This window comes from Pan troglodytes, chromosome 12 (genome assembly GCF_028858775.2).
Source record: "Pan troglodytes isolate AG18354 chromosome 12, NHGRI_mPanTro3-v2.0_pri, whole genome shotgun sequence".
NCBI lineage: Eukaryota > Metazoa > Chordata > Mammalia > Primates > Hominidae > Pan > Pan troglodytes.
Window position 1 is genome coordinate 852,019 of NC_072410.2, and position 17,177 is coordinate 869,195.

Here is a 17,177-nt window from a genome sequence, read left to right on the forward strand (position 1 = left end):
CTGTATAAACATGGAAATATCTACACAGTGATCTGTATAAACATTCAAATATGTACAGCAGTGTCTGAATAAAGATGGAAATATCTACAACGCTATCTGTAAAAACATGGAAATATCTACACCACTATCTGTATAAATATGGAAACATTTACACCGCTATCTCAATAAACATGGAAAATCTACACCGCTCTCTCTATAAACATGGAAATATCTACACCGCCATCTGTATTAACATTGAAATATCTACACAGTCATCTGTATAAACCTGGAAATATCTACACTGTCATCTATATAAACATGCAAATATCTACAGAGAACTCTGTATAAACATGGAAATATCGACACAGCCATCTGTATAAACATGGAAATATCTACACCGCTATGGGTATAAACATGGAAATATCTACACCGCTATGTGTATTAACTTGGAAATATCTCCATTGCCATCTGTATAAACATGGACATATCTCCACCGCAATCTGTATAAACATGAAAATATCTACACCGCTATCTCTATAAACATGGAAATATCTACACTGCCATCTGTAAAAACATGGAAATATCTACACAGTCATCTGTAGAAATATGGAAATAACTACACCGCTATCTCTATAAACATGGAAATATCTACAGCGCTATCTCCATCAACATGGAAAGATATACACCGCCATCTCTTTAAACATGGAGATATCTACAACGCCATCTACATAAACAAGAAAATATCTACATTGCCATTTATATAAACATGGAAATATCTACACCGCCATCTCTATAAACATGTAAATATCTACACTGCCATTTGTAGAAAGATGGAAATATCTACACAGCCATCTGTATAAACGTGGAAATATCTACACCGCTATCTGTATAAACTTGGAAATATCTACACCGCAGTCTGTATAAACATGGAAATATCTACACCGCTATCTGTATAAATATGAAATATCAAAACCGCTATCTCTATAAAAATGGAAATATCTACACTGCTATCTGTATAAACATGGAAATATCCTCACTGCTATCTCTATGAATATGGATATATCTACACCACTATCTCTATGAACATGGAAATATCTACACCGCCATCTATATAAACATGGAAATATCTACACCGCCATCTGTATAAACACGGAAATATTTACACCGCTATCTGTACAAACATGGAAATATCTACACCGCTATCTCTATAAACATGGAAATATCTACACTGCGATCTGTATAAACATGGAAATATCTACAAAGCAATCTGTATAAACATGGAAATATCATCACTACGATCTGTATAAACATGCAAATATCTACACCGCTATCTGTACAAACATGGAAATATCTACACCGCTATCTCTATAAACATGGAAATATCAGCACCGCGGTCTGTATAAACATGGAAATATCTACACCTTTATCTGTATAAACATGGAAATATCTGCACCACTATCTCTATAAACATGCTAATAACTACACCGCTATCTGTATAAATGTGGAAATATTTGCACCGCCATCCCTATAAACATGGTAATATCAACACCGCGATCTGTATAAACATGGAAATAACTACACCGCGATCTGTATAAACATGGAAATATCTACACCGCCATCTCTATAAACATGGAAATATCTACACCGCCATCTGTATAAACATGGAAATATCTACAATGCCATTTGTAGAAAGATGTAAATATCTACACCACTATCTGTGTAAACATGGAAATATCTCTACTGCTATCTCTATACACATGGAAAAATCAACACCGCTATCTCTATGAACATGGAAATATCTACACCGCCATCTCTATAAACATGGAAATATCTACACCGCGATCAGTATAAAAATGGAAATATCTACACCGCTATCTGTATAAACATGGAAATATCTCTACTGCTATCTCTATAAACATCGAAATATCTACACCTCCATCTGTATAAACATGGAAATACTTACAAAGTTCTCTGTATAAACATGGAAATATCTGCACCGCCATCTGTATAAACATGGAAATATCTACACAGCCATGTGGATATACATGGAAATATCTACACCGCTATCTATATAAACATGGAAATAACTACACCGCTATCTGTATAAAAATGGAAATATCTACACCGCCATCTACTTATCCATATAAATATCTGTGCCGCCATCTGTATAAACGTGGAAATATCTACAAGGTCATCTGTGTATAGATGGAAATATCAACACCACCATCTGTACAAACATGGAAATACCTGCACCGCTATCTGTATAAACATGGAAATATCTGCACTACCATCTGTAAAAACATGGAAATATCTATACAGTCTTCTGTATAAACATGGAAATATCTACAATGCAATCTGTATACACATGGAAATATCTACACCGACATCTGTGTAAACATGGAAATATCTTCACCACCGTTTGTATAAAGATGGAAATATCTACAACTTTATCTGTATAAACATGGAAATATCTACACAGTGATCTGTATAAACATTCAAATATGTACAGCAGTGTCTGAATAAAGATGGAAATATCTACAACGCTATCTGTAAAAACATGGAAATATCTACACCACTATCTGTATAAATATGGAAACATTTACACCGCTATCTCAATAAACATGGAAAATCTACACCGCTCTCTCTACAAACATGGAAATATCTACACCGCCATCTGTATTAACATTGAAATATCTACACAGTCATCTGTATAAACCTGGAAATATCTACACTGTCATCTATATAAACATGCAAATATCTACAGAGAACTCTGTATAAACATGGAAATATCGACACAGCCATCTGTATAAACATGGAAATATCTACACCGCTATGGGTATAAACATGGAAATATCTACACCGCTATGTGTATTAACTTGGAAATATCTCCATTGCCATCTGTATAAACATGGACATATCTCCACCGCAATCTGTATAAACATGAAAATATCTACACCGCTATCTCTATAAACATGGAAATATCTACACTGCCATCTGTAAAAACATGGAAATATCTACACAGTCATCTGTAGAAATATGGAAATAACTACACCGCTATCTCTATAAACATGGAAATATCTACAGCGCTATCTCCATCAACATGGAAAGATATACACCGCCATCTCTTTAAACATGGAGATATCTACAACGCCATCTACATAAACAAGAAAATATCTACATTGCCATTTATATAAACATGGAAATATCTACACCGCCATCTCTATAAACATGTAAATATCTACACTGCCATTTGTAGAAAGATGGAAATATCTACACAGCCATCTGTATAAACGTGGAAATATCTACACCGCTATCTGTATAAACTTGGAAATATCTACACCGCAGTCTGTATAAACATGGAAATATCTACACCGCTATCTGTATAAATATGAAATATCAAAACCGCTATCTCTATAAAAATGGAAATATCTACACTGCTATCTGTATAAACATGGAAATATCCTCACTGCTATCTCTATGAATATGGATATATCTACACCACTATCTCTATGAACATGGAAATATCTACACCGCCATCTATATAAACATGGAAATATCTACACCGCCATCTGTATAAACACGGAAATATTTACACCGCTATCTGTACAAACATGGAAATATCTACACCGCTATCTCTATAAACATGGAAATATCTACACTGCGATCTGTATAAACATGGAAATATCTACAAAGCAATCTGTATAAACATGGAAATATCATCACTACGATCTGTATAAACATGCAAATATCTACACCGCTATCTGTACAAACATGGAAATATCTACACCGCTATCTCTATAAACATGGAAATATCAGCACCGCGGTCTGTATAAACATGGAAATATCTACACCTTTATCTGTATAAACATGGAAATATCTGCACCACTATCTCTATAAACATGCTAATAACTACACCGCTATCTGTATAAATGTGGAAATATTTGCACCGCCATCCCTATAAACATGGTAATATCAACACCGCGATCTGTATAAACATGGAAATAACTACACCGCGATCTGTATAAACATGGAAATATCTACACCGCCATCTCTATAAACATGGAAATAACTACACCGCCATCTGTATAAACATGGAAATATCTACAATGGCATTTGTAGAAAGATGTAAATATCTACACCACTATCTGTGTAAACATGGAAATATCTCTACTGCTATCTCTATAAACATGGAAAAATCAACACCGCTATCTCTATGAACATGGAAATATCTACACCGCCATCTCTATAAACATGGAAATATCTACACCGCGATCAGTATAAAAATGGAAATATCTACACCGCTATCTGTATAAACATGGAAATATCTCTACTGCTATCTCTACAAACATCGAAATATCTACACCTCCATCTGTATAAACATGGAAATACTTACAAAGTTCTCTGTATAAACATGGAAATATCTGCACCGCCATCTGTATAAACATGGAAATATCTACACAGCCATGTGGATATACATGGAAATATCTACACCGCTATCTATATAAACATGGAAATCACTAAACCGCTATCTGTATAAAAATGGAAATATCTACACCGCCATCTACTTATCCATATAAATATCTGTGCCGCCATCTGTATAAACGTGGAAATATCTACAAGGTCATCTGTGTATAGATGGAAATATCAACACCACCATCTGTACAAACATGGAAATATCTGCACCGCTATCTGTATAAACATGGAAATATCTACACCGCGGTCTGTATAAACATGGAAATATCTACACCATGATCTGTATAAACATGGAAATATTTACACCGCTATCTGTAGAAACCTGGAAATATCTACACAGTTATCTGTATAAACATGGAAATATCTACACTGCTATCTCTATAAACATGGAAATATCTACAATGCCATCTGTAAAAACATGGAAATACCTATACAGTCATCTGTATAAACATGGAAATATCTGCATCACCATCTGTATAGACATGGAAATATCTACAATGCCATCTGTATACACATGGAAATACCTACACGGCAATCTGTGTATAGATGCATACATCAGCACCGCCATCTGTACAAACATGGAAATATCTACACCGCTATCTCTATAAACATGAAAATGTCTACACTGCGGTCTGTATAAACATGTAAATATCTACACCGGTATCTGTACAAACATGGAAATATCTACACCACGATCTGTATACACATGGAAATATTTACACAGCTATCTGTATACACATAGAAATATCTGCACCGCTATCTCTACAAACATGGAAATATCTACAAACCCATCTGTATAAACATGGAAATACCTACACAGTCATGTGTATAAACATGGAAATATCTACACCGCCATCTGTATAAACATGGAAATATCTACACCGCTCTCAGTATAAATATGTAATATCTAAACTGCTATCTCTATAAAAATGGAAAAATCTACACTGTTATCTGTATAAACATGGAAATAACCTCACTGCTATCTCTATGAACATGGATATATCTACACCGCCATCTCTATAAACATGGAAATATCTACACTGAAATCTGTATAAACATGGAAATATCTACAGCGCAATCTGTATAAACGTGGAAATATCTACACCGCTATCTGTATAAATATGGAAATATCTACACTGCGATCTGTATAAACATGGAAATACCTACACCGCGATCTCTATAAACATGGAAAAATCAACACCGCTATCTCTATGAACATGGAAATATCTACACCGCCATCTCTATAAACATGGAAATATCTACAACGCGATCAGTATAAACTTGGAAATAACTCCACTGTTATCTCTATAAACATCGAAATACCTACACCACCATCTGTATAAACATGGAAATAGTTACAAAGTTATCTTTATAAACATGGAAATATCTACACCGCCATCTGTATAAACATGGAAATAACTACACCGCTATTTCTATAAACAATTAAATATCTACACCGCCATCTGTTTAAACATGGAAATATATACACAGACATCTGTTTATACATGGAAATATCTACACCACTATCTGTATGAACTTGATAATAACTACACCGCTATCTGTATAAATGTGGAAATATTTGCACCGCTATCCCTATAAACATGGTAATATCAACACCGCGATCTGTATAAACATGGAAATATCAACACCATGATCAGTATAAACATGGTAATATCTACACCGTGATCTGTATAAACATGGAAATATCTACACCGCCATCTGTATAAACATGGAAATATCTACACCCCTATCTGTATAAACATGGAAATATCCACACCGCTATCTCTATAAACATGGAAAAATCAACACCGCTATCTCTATGAACATGGAAATATCTACACCGCCATCTCTATAAACATGGAAATATCTACACCGCGATCAGTATAAACATGGAAATATCTACACCGCTATCTGTATAAACGTGGAAATATCTCCACTGCTATCTCTATAAACATCGAAATATCTACACCGCCATCTGTATAAACATGGAAATACTTACAAAGTTATGTGTATAAAGATGGAAATATCTACACCGCCAACTGTATAAACATGGAAATATCTAAACAGCCATGTGTATATACATGGAAATATCTACACCGCTATCTATATAAACATGGAAATAACTACAACGCTATCTGTATAAACATGGAAATATCTCCACTGCTATCTCTATAAACATGGAAATATCTACAACGCTATCTGTATAAACATGAAAATATCTCCACTGCTATCTCTATAAACATCGAAATATCTACACTGCCATCTGTATAAACATGGAAATATCTTCATGGTCATCTGTGTATAGATGGAAATATCAACACCACCATCTGTACAAACATGGAAATATCTACACCGCTATCTGTATAAACATGGAAAGATCTACACCGCGATCTGTATAAACATGGAAATATCTACACCGCTATCTGTATAAACGTGGAAATATCTACACAGCTATCTGTATAAACATGGAAATATCTACACCGTCATCTGTATAAACATGGAACTACCTACAAAGTCATCTGTATAAACATGGAAATATCTACACAGCCATCTGTATAAACATGGAAATATCAACACAGCCATTTGTATATACATGGAAATATCTACACCGCTATCTGTACAAACTTGGAAATAACTACACCGCTATTTGTATAAACAAGGAAGTATCTACACCGTGATCTGTATAAACATGGGAATATGTAAACCGGAATCTCTATAAACATGGAAATATCTACACCCCTATCTGTATATACATGGAAATATCAACACCGCTATCTCTATAAACATGGAAAAATCAACACCGCTATCTTTATGAAGATGGAAATATCTACACTGCCATCTGTATAAACATGGAAATACCTACACAGCCATGTGTATATACATGGAAATACCTACAACGCTATCTATATAAACATGGAAATATTTACACCGCTATCTGTATAAACATGGAGACTTCTACACCGTTATCTGTATAAATATGGAAATATGTACACCGCTATCTCTATAAACTTGGAAATATCTACACCGCCATCTGTATAAACATGGAAATACCTATACAGTCATCTGTGTAAACATGGAAATGTCTACATCACCATCTGTATAAACATGGAAATATCTACAATGCCATGTGTATACACATGGAAATACCTACACGGCAATCTGTGTATAGATGGAAACATCAACACCGCCATCTGTACAAACATGGAAATATCTACACTGCTATCTCCATAAAGATGGAATTATCTACTCCGCCATGTGTATAAACACGGAAATATCTACACCACCATCTGTGTAAACATGGAAATATCTACACCGTTATCTGTATAATCATGGAAATATATACACCGCCATTTGCATGTCCATGGAAATATCTCCTCCGCTATCTGTATAAACATGGAAATATCTACACGGCCATCTGTGCATAGATGGAAATATCAACACCGCCATCTGTACAAACATGGAAATATCTACACCGCTATCTCTATAAACACGGAAATATCTGCACTGCCATGTGTAAAAACATGGAAATACTTATACAGTCTTTTGTATAAACATGGAAATATCTACAATGCCGTCTGTATACACATGGAAATATCTACACAGCGATCTGTATAAACATGTAAATATCCACACTGCTATCTCTACAAGCATGGAAATATCTACACCGCCATCTCCATAAACATGAAAATATCTACACTGCCATCTCCATAAACATGGAGCTAATTACTCCGCCATCTGTATAAACATGGAAACATCTACACCGCCATCTGTGTAAATAAGGAAATATCTACAATGCCATCTGTATAAAGATATAAATATCTGCACCGCGATCTGTATAAACCTGGAAATATCTACATCGCTATCTGTATAAACGTGGAATATCAACACCGCTATCGGTATAAACATGGAAATATCTACACCGCCATCTATATAAACATGGAAATATCTACACCGCTATGTCTATAAACATGGAAATACCTACACCGCTATCTCTATAAACATGGAAATATCTACACCGCTATCTGTATAAACATGGAAATATCCACACCGCTATCTGTATAAACTTGGAAACATCTACACCGCGATCTGTATAAACATGGAAATATCTACACCGCGATCTGTATAAATATGGAAATATCTTCAACACGATCTGTATAAATATGGAAATATCTACACCGCTATCTGTATAAACATGGTAATATCTACACCACCATGTATATAAACATGGAAATATCTACACCGCCATCTGTATAAAAATGGAAATATCTACAATGCCATCTGTAGAAAGATGGAAATATCTACACCGCAATCTGTGTAAACATGGAAATATCTACACCGCTATCTGTAAAAACATGGAAATATCTACACCGCTATATGTATAAACATGGAAATATCTACACCGCTATCTGTATAAACATGGAAATACCTACACCGCGATCTGTATAAATATGGAAATAACTTCAACACGATCTGTATAAACATCGAAATATCTACACCGCTATCTGTATAAACATGGTAATATCTAAACCAGCATGTATATAAACATGGAAATATCTACACCGCCATCTGTATAAAAATGGCAACATCTAAAATGCCATCTGTAGAAAGATGGAAATATCTACACCGCAATCTGTGTAAACATGGAAATATCTACACCGCTATCTGTAAAAACATGGAATTATCTACACCGCTATATGTATAAACTTGGAAATATCTACACCGCCATCTGTATAAACATGGAAATACCTATACAGTCATCTGTGTAAACCTGGAAATATCTACACCACCATCTGTATAAACATGGAAATATCTACAATGCCATCTGTATACACATGGAAATACCTTCACTACAATCTGTGTATAGATGGAAACATCAACACCGCCATCTGTACAAACATGGAAATATCCACACTGCGGTCTGTATAAACATGGAAATATCTACACCGGTATCTGTATAAACATGGAAATATCTACACAGTCATGTGTAGGAACATGGAAATATCTACACTGCCATCTGTATAAACGTAGAAATATCTACACAGCCCTCTGTATAAATATGGAAATATCTGCATAGGCATCTGTATAAACAAGGAAATATCTGCACCGCTATCTGTATAAACATAGAAATACCTAGACCGCTGTCTCTATAAACATGGAAATGTGTACACCGCTATGTGTATACACATGGAAATATCTCCACTGCTGTCTGTATAAACATGGAAATATCTCCACCGTTATCTGTATAAACATGGAAATATCTACAGCGCCATCTCTATAAACATTGAAATATCTACACTGCCATCTGTAAAAACATGGGAATATCTACAACGTCATCTGAATAAACATGGAAATATCGACACAGCAATCTGTATATACATGGAAATATCTACACCGCTATCTGTATAAATATGAAATACCTAAACCGCTATCTCTATAAAAATGGATATATCTACACTGCTATCTGTATAAACATGGAAATATCCTCACTGCTATCTCTATGAACATGGATATATCTACACCGCTATCTCTACAAACATGGAAATGTCTACACCACCATCTCTATAAACATGGAAATATCTACACCGAAATCTGTATAAACATGGAAATATCTACAGCGCTATCTACATAAACATGGAAATATCTACACCGCCATCTCTATAAAAATGGAAATATCTACAATGCTATCTGTAGAAAGATGGAAATATCTACACCGCCATGTGTGTAAACATGGAAATATCTACACCGCTATCTGTAAAAACATGGAAATATCTACACCGCTATATGTATAAACATGGAAATATCTACACCGCTATCTGTATAAACATGGAAATATTTACACCGCGATCTGTATAAACATGGAAATATCTACACCGTGATCTCTATAAACAGGGAAATATCTACACCGTGATCTGTATAAACATGGAAATATTTACACCGCGATCTGTATAAACATGGAAACTTCTACACCGTCATCTGTATAAACATGGAAATATCCACACCGCTATCTCTATAAACTTGGAAATATCTACACCGCCATCTGTATAAACATGGAAATACCTATACAGTCATCCGTGTAAACATGGAAATATCTACACCACCATCTGTATAAACATGGAAATACCTACAATGCCATGCGTATACACTTGGAAATACCTACACAGCAATCTGTGTATAGATGGAAACATCAACACCGCCATCTGTACAAACATGGAAATATCTACACTGCGGTCTGTATAAACATGGAAATATCTACACCGCTATCTGTATAAACATGGAAATATCTACACAGTCATGTGTAGGAACATGGAAATATCTACACTGCCATTTGTATAAACATAGAAATATCTACACAGACCTCCGTATAAATATGGAAATATCTGCATAGGCATCTGTATAAACATGGAAATATCTGCACTGCTATCTGTATAAACATAGAAATAACTAGACCGCTGTCTCTATAAACATGGATATATGTACACCGCTATGTGTATACACATGGAAATATCTCCACTGCTGTCTGTAGAACCATGGAAATATCTCCAGCGTTATCTGAATAAACATGGAAATATCAACAGCGGCATCTCTATAAACATTGAAATATCTACACTGCCATCTGTAAATACATGGAAGTATCTATAACGTCATCTGAATAAACATGGAAATATCGACACAGCAATCTGTATATACATGGAAATATCTATACCGCTATCTGTATAAATATGAAATACCTAAACCGCTATCTCCATTAAAATGGAAATATCTACACTGCTATCTGTATAAACATGGAAATATCCTCACTGCTATCTCTATGAACATGGATATATCTACACCGCTATCTCTACAAACATGGAAATATCTACACCGCCATCTCTATAAACATGGAAGTATCTACACCACAATCTGTATAAACATGGAAGTATCTACAGCGCTATCTATATAAACACGGAAATATCTACACCGCTATCTGTATAAACATGGAAATATCTACACTGTGATCTGTATAAACATGGAAATATCTACACCGCGATCTGTATAAACATGCAAATATCTACACCGCGATCTGTATAAACATGGAAATATCTACACCGCTACCTGTATAAACATGGAAATATCTACACAGCTATCTCTATAAACATGGAAATATCTACACCGCCTTCTATCTCTATAAACATGGAAATATCTACACCGCCATCTGTATAAACATGGAAAGACCTACAAAGTCATCTGAATAAACATGGAAATATCTACACAGCCATCTGTATAAACATGGAAATATCTACACAGCCATGTGTATATACATGGAAATATCTACACCGCTATCTGTATAAACATGGAAATAACTACACAGCTATTTGTATAAACAAGGAAATATCTACACCGCCATCTATTTAAACATGGAAATATATACACAGACATCTGTTTATACATGGAAATATCTACACCGCTATCTGTATAAACATGATAATAACTACACCGCTATCTGTATAAATGTGGAAATATTTGCAGCGCTATCCCTATAAACATGGTAATATCAATACAACGATCTGTATAAACATGAAATATCTACACCATGGTCTGTATAAAGATGGAAATATCTACATCGTGATCTGTATAAACATGGAAATATCTACACCGCCATCTCTATAAACATGGAAATATCTACACCCCTATCTGTATAAACATGGAAATATCCACAGCGCTATCTCTATAAACATGGAAAAATCAACAACGCTATCTCTATGAACATGGATATATCTACACCGCCATCTCTATAAACATGGAAATATCTACACAGCCATGTGTATATACATGGAAATATCTACACCGCTATCTATATAAACTTGGAAATAACTACACCGCTATCTGTATAAACATGGAAATATTTCCACCGCCATCTACATATCAATAGAAATATCTGCGCCACCATCTGTATAAACATGGAAATATCTACTCGGTCATCTGTGTATAGATGGAAATATCAACACCGCCATCTGTACAAACATGGAAATATCTGCAACGCTATCTGTAAAAACATGGAAATACCTATACAGTCATCTGTATAAACATGGAAATATCTACACCACCATCTGTATAAACATGGGAATATCTACAATGACATCTGTATACACATGGAAGTAACGAAAGGGCAATCTGTGTATAGATGGAAACATCAAAACCGCCATCAGTACAAACATGGAAATATCTACACCGCTATCTCTATAAACATGGAAATATCTACACTGCGGTCTGAATAAACATGGAAATATCTACAAAGCCATCTGTATAAACATGGAAATATCTACAACACGATCTGTTTAAACATGGGAATATTTACACCGCTATCTGTATAAACATGGAAATATCTGCTCCGCTATCTCAATAAACATGGAAATATCTACAAAGCCATCTGTATAAACATGGAAATACCTACACAGTCATGTGTAGGAACATGGAAATATCTACACTGCCATCTGTATAAACATGGAAATATCTACACAGCCCTCTGTATAAATATGGAAATATCTGCATAGGCATCTGTATAAACATGGAAATATCTGTACCGCTATCTGTATAAACATGGAAATAACTACACCGCTGTCTCTATAAACATGGTAATATGTACACCGCTATGTGTATAAACATGGAAATATATCCACTGCTGTCTGTACAAACCTGGAAATATCTGCACCGCGATCTGTATAAACATGGAAATATCTACACCGCTATCTGTATAAACATGGATATATCTACACATCTATCACTATAAACATCGAAATACCTACACCGCCATCTGTATAAACATGGAAATACCTACAAAGTCATCTGTATAAACATGGAAATCTCTGCACAGCCATCTGTATAAACATGGAAATATCTACAGAGCCATCTGTATATACATGGAAATATCTACACCGCTATCTGTATAAACATGGAAATATCTACACCGCTATTTGTATAAACAAGGAAATATCTACACCGCCATCTGTTTAAACATGGAAATATATACACAAACATCTGTTTATACATGGAAATATCTACACCGCTATCTGTATAAACATGCTAATAACTACACCGCTATCTGTATAAATGTGGAAATATTTGCACCGCTATCCCTATAAACATGCTAATATCAACACCGCGATCTGTATAAACATGGAAATACCTACACCGCCATCTGTATAAACATGGAAATACCTACAAAGTCATCTGTATAAACATGGAAATCTCTGCACAGCCATCTGTATAAACATGGAAATATCTACACCATGATTTGTATAAACATGGAAATATCTACACCGCGATCTGTATAAACATGGAAATATCTACACCGTGATCTATATACACATGGAAATATCTACACTGCCATCTCTATAAACATGGAAATATCTACACCCCATCTGTATAAACATGGAAATATCCACACAGCTATCTCTATAAACATGGAAAAGACATCACCGCTATCTCTATGAACATCGAAATATCTACACCGCCATCTCTATAAACATGGAAATATCTACAGCGCTATCTGTATAAACATGGAAATATCTCCACTGCTATCTCTATAAACATCGAAATATCTACAACGCCTTCTGTATAAACATGGAAATACTTACAAAGTTATCTGTATAAACATGGAAATATCTACACCGCCATCTGTATAAACATGGAAATATCTACACAGCCATGTGTATATACATGGAAATATCTACACCGCTATCTCTATATACCTGGAAATATCTACACCGCCATCTGCATGTCCATGGAAATATCTACGCCGCCATCTGTATAGACTTGGAAATATCTACATTGCCATCTGTGTATAGATGGAAATATCAACACCGCCATCTGTACAAACATGGAAATATCTACACCGCTATCTCTGTAAACATGTAAATATCTGCACTGCCATCTCCACAAAGATGGAAGTATCTACTCCGCCATGTGTATAAACACGGAAATATTTACACCACCATCTGTGTAAACATGGAAATATCTACACCGCTATCTGTATAAACATGGAAATATCTACACCACCATCTGCATGTCCATGGAAATATCTACGCCGCCATCTGTATAGACTTGGAAATATCTACATTGCCATCTGTGTATAGATGGAAATATCAACACTGCCATCTGTACAAACATGGAAATATCTACACCGCTATCTCAATAAACATGTAAATATGTGCACTGCCATCTGTAAAAACATGGAAATACCTATACAGTCATCTATATAGACATGGAAATAACTACAATGCCATCTGTATACACATGGAAATATCTACAAAGCCATCTCTATAAACATGCAAATATCTACACTGCTATCACTATAAACATAGAAATATCTACATCGCCATCTCTATAAACATGAAAATATCTATACTGCCCTCTCCATAAACATGGAACTAACTACTCCGCCATCTGTATAAACATGGAAACATCTACACCGACATCTTTGTGAATAAGGAAATATCTACAATGCCATCTGTATAAAGATATAAATATCTGCACCGCGAGCTGTATAAACATGGAAATATCTACATCGCTATCTGTATAAACGTGGAAATACCAACACCGCTATCGGTATAAACATGGAAATATCTATAACGCCATCTATATAAACATGAAAATATCTGCACGGCTATGTCTATAAACATGGAAATACCTACACCGCTATCTCTATAAACGTGGAAATATCTACACCGCTATCTGTATAAACATGGAAATATCTACATCGCTTTCTGTATAAACAGGGAAATATCTCCACCGCTATCTGTGTAAACATGGAAATATCTACACCGCTATCTGTATATACATGGAAATATCTACACTGCTATCTGTATAAACAAGGAAATATCTACACCGCCATCTTTAGAAACACGGAAATATCTATACCGCCATCTTTATAAACATGGAAATACCTACACCGCTACCTGTATTAATATGGAAATGTCTACACCGCTATCTCTATAAACATGGAAATACCTACACCACTTGCACTATAAACATGGAAATATCTACACCGCAATCTCTGTAAACATGGAAATATCTAAACCGCCATCTATGTAAACATGAAAATATCTACACTGCCATATTCCGAAACACGGCTGTATCTACACAGTCATCTGTATAAACCTGGAAATATCTACCCTGTCATCTATATAAACATGGAAATATCTACAGAGAACTCTGTATAAACATGGAAATGTCAGCACAGCCATCTGTATAAACATGGAAATATCTACACCGCTATCTGTATAAACATGGAAATATCTACACCGCTATGTGTATTAACGTGGAAATATCTCCATTGTTATCTGTATAAAAATGGACATATCTCCACCGCAATCTGTATAAACATGAAAATATCTACACAGCTATCTCTATAAACATGGAAATATCTACACTGCCATCTGTACAAACGTGGAAATTTCTACACAGTCATCTGTAGAAACATGGAAATATCTACAACGCTATCTCTATAAACATGGAAATATCTACACCGCTATCTCCATCAACATGGAAATATACACACTGCCATCTCTTTAAACCTGGAGGTATCTACAACGCCGTCTACATAAACAAGAAAATATCTACACTGCCATCTATATAAACATGGAAATATCTACACCGCCATCTCTATAAACATGGAAATATCTACACTGCCATTTGTAGAAAGATGGAAATATCTACACCGCCTTCTGTATAAACGTGGAAATATCTACACCGCTATCTGTATAAACATGGAAATATCTACACCGCAATCTGTATAAACATGGAAATATCTACACCGCTATCTGTATAAATATGAAATATCTAAACCGCTATCTCTATAAAAGTGGAAATATCTACAATACTATCTGTATAAACATGGAAATATCCTCACTGCTATCTCTATGAACATGGATATATCTACACCGATATCCCTATAAACATGGAAATATCTACACCGCCATCTCTATAAACATGGAAATATCTACACCGCCATCTGTATAAACATGGAAATATCCACACCGCTATCTGTATAAACATGGAAATATCTACACCGCGATCTGTATAAACATGGAAATATCTACACAACTATCTGTATAAACATGGAAATATCTACACAGCTATCTCTATAAACATGGAAATATCTACACCGCCATCTGTATAAACATGGAAATACCTACACAGCCATCTGTATAAACATGGAAATATCTACACAGCCATCTGTGTATACATGGAACTATCTACACCGCTGTCTGTATAAGCATGGAAATATCTACACCGCTATTTGTATATACAAGGAAATATCTACACCGTGATCTGTATAAACATGGAAATAACTACAGGGCTATTTGTATAAACAAGTAAATATCTACACCACCATCTGTTTAAACATGGAAATATATACACAGACATCTGTTTATACATGGAAATATCTACACCGCTATCTGTATAAACATGCTAATAACTACACCGCTATCTGTATAAAGGTGGAAATATTTGCACCGCTATCCCTATAAACATGGTAATAACAACACCACGATCTGTATAAACATGGAAATATCTACACCATGATCTGTATAAACATGGAAATATCTTCACCGCGATCTGAATAAACCTGGAAATATCTACACCGTGATCTGTATAAACATGGAAATATCTACACCGCCATCTCTATAAACATGGAAATATCTACAGCCATATCTGTATAAACATGGAAATATCCACACCGCTAT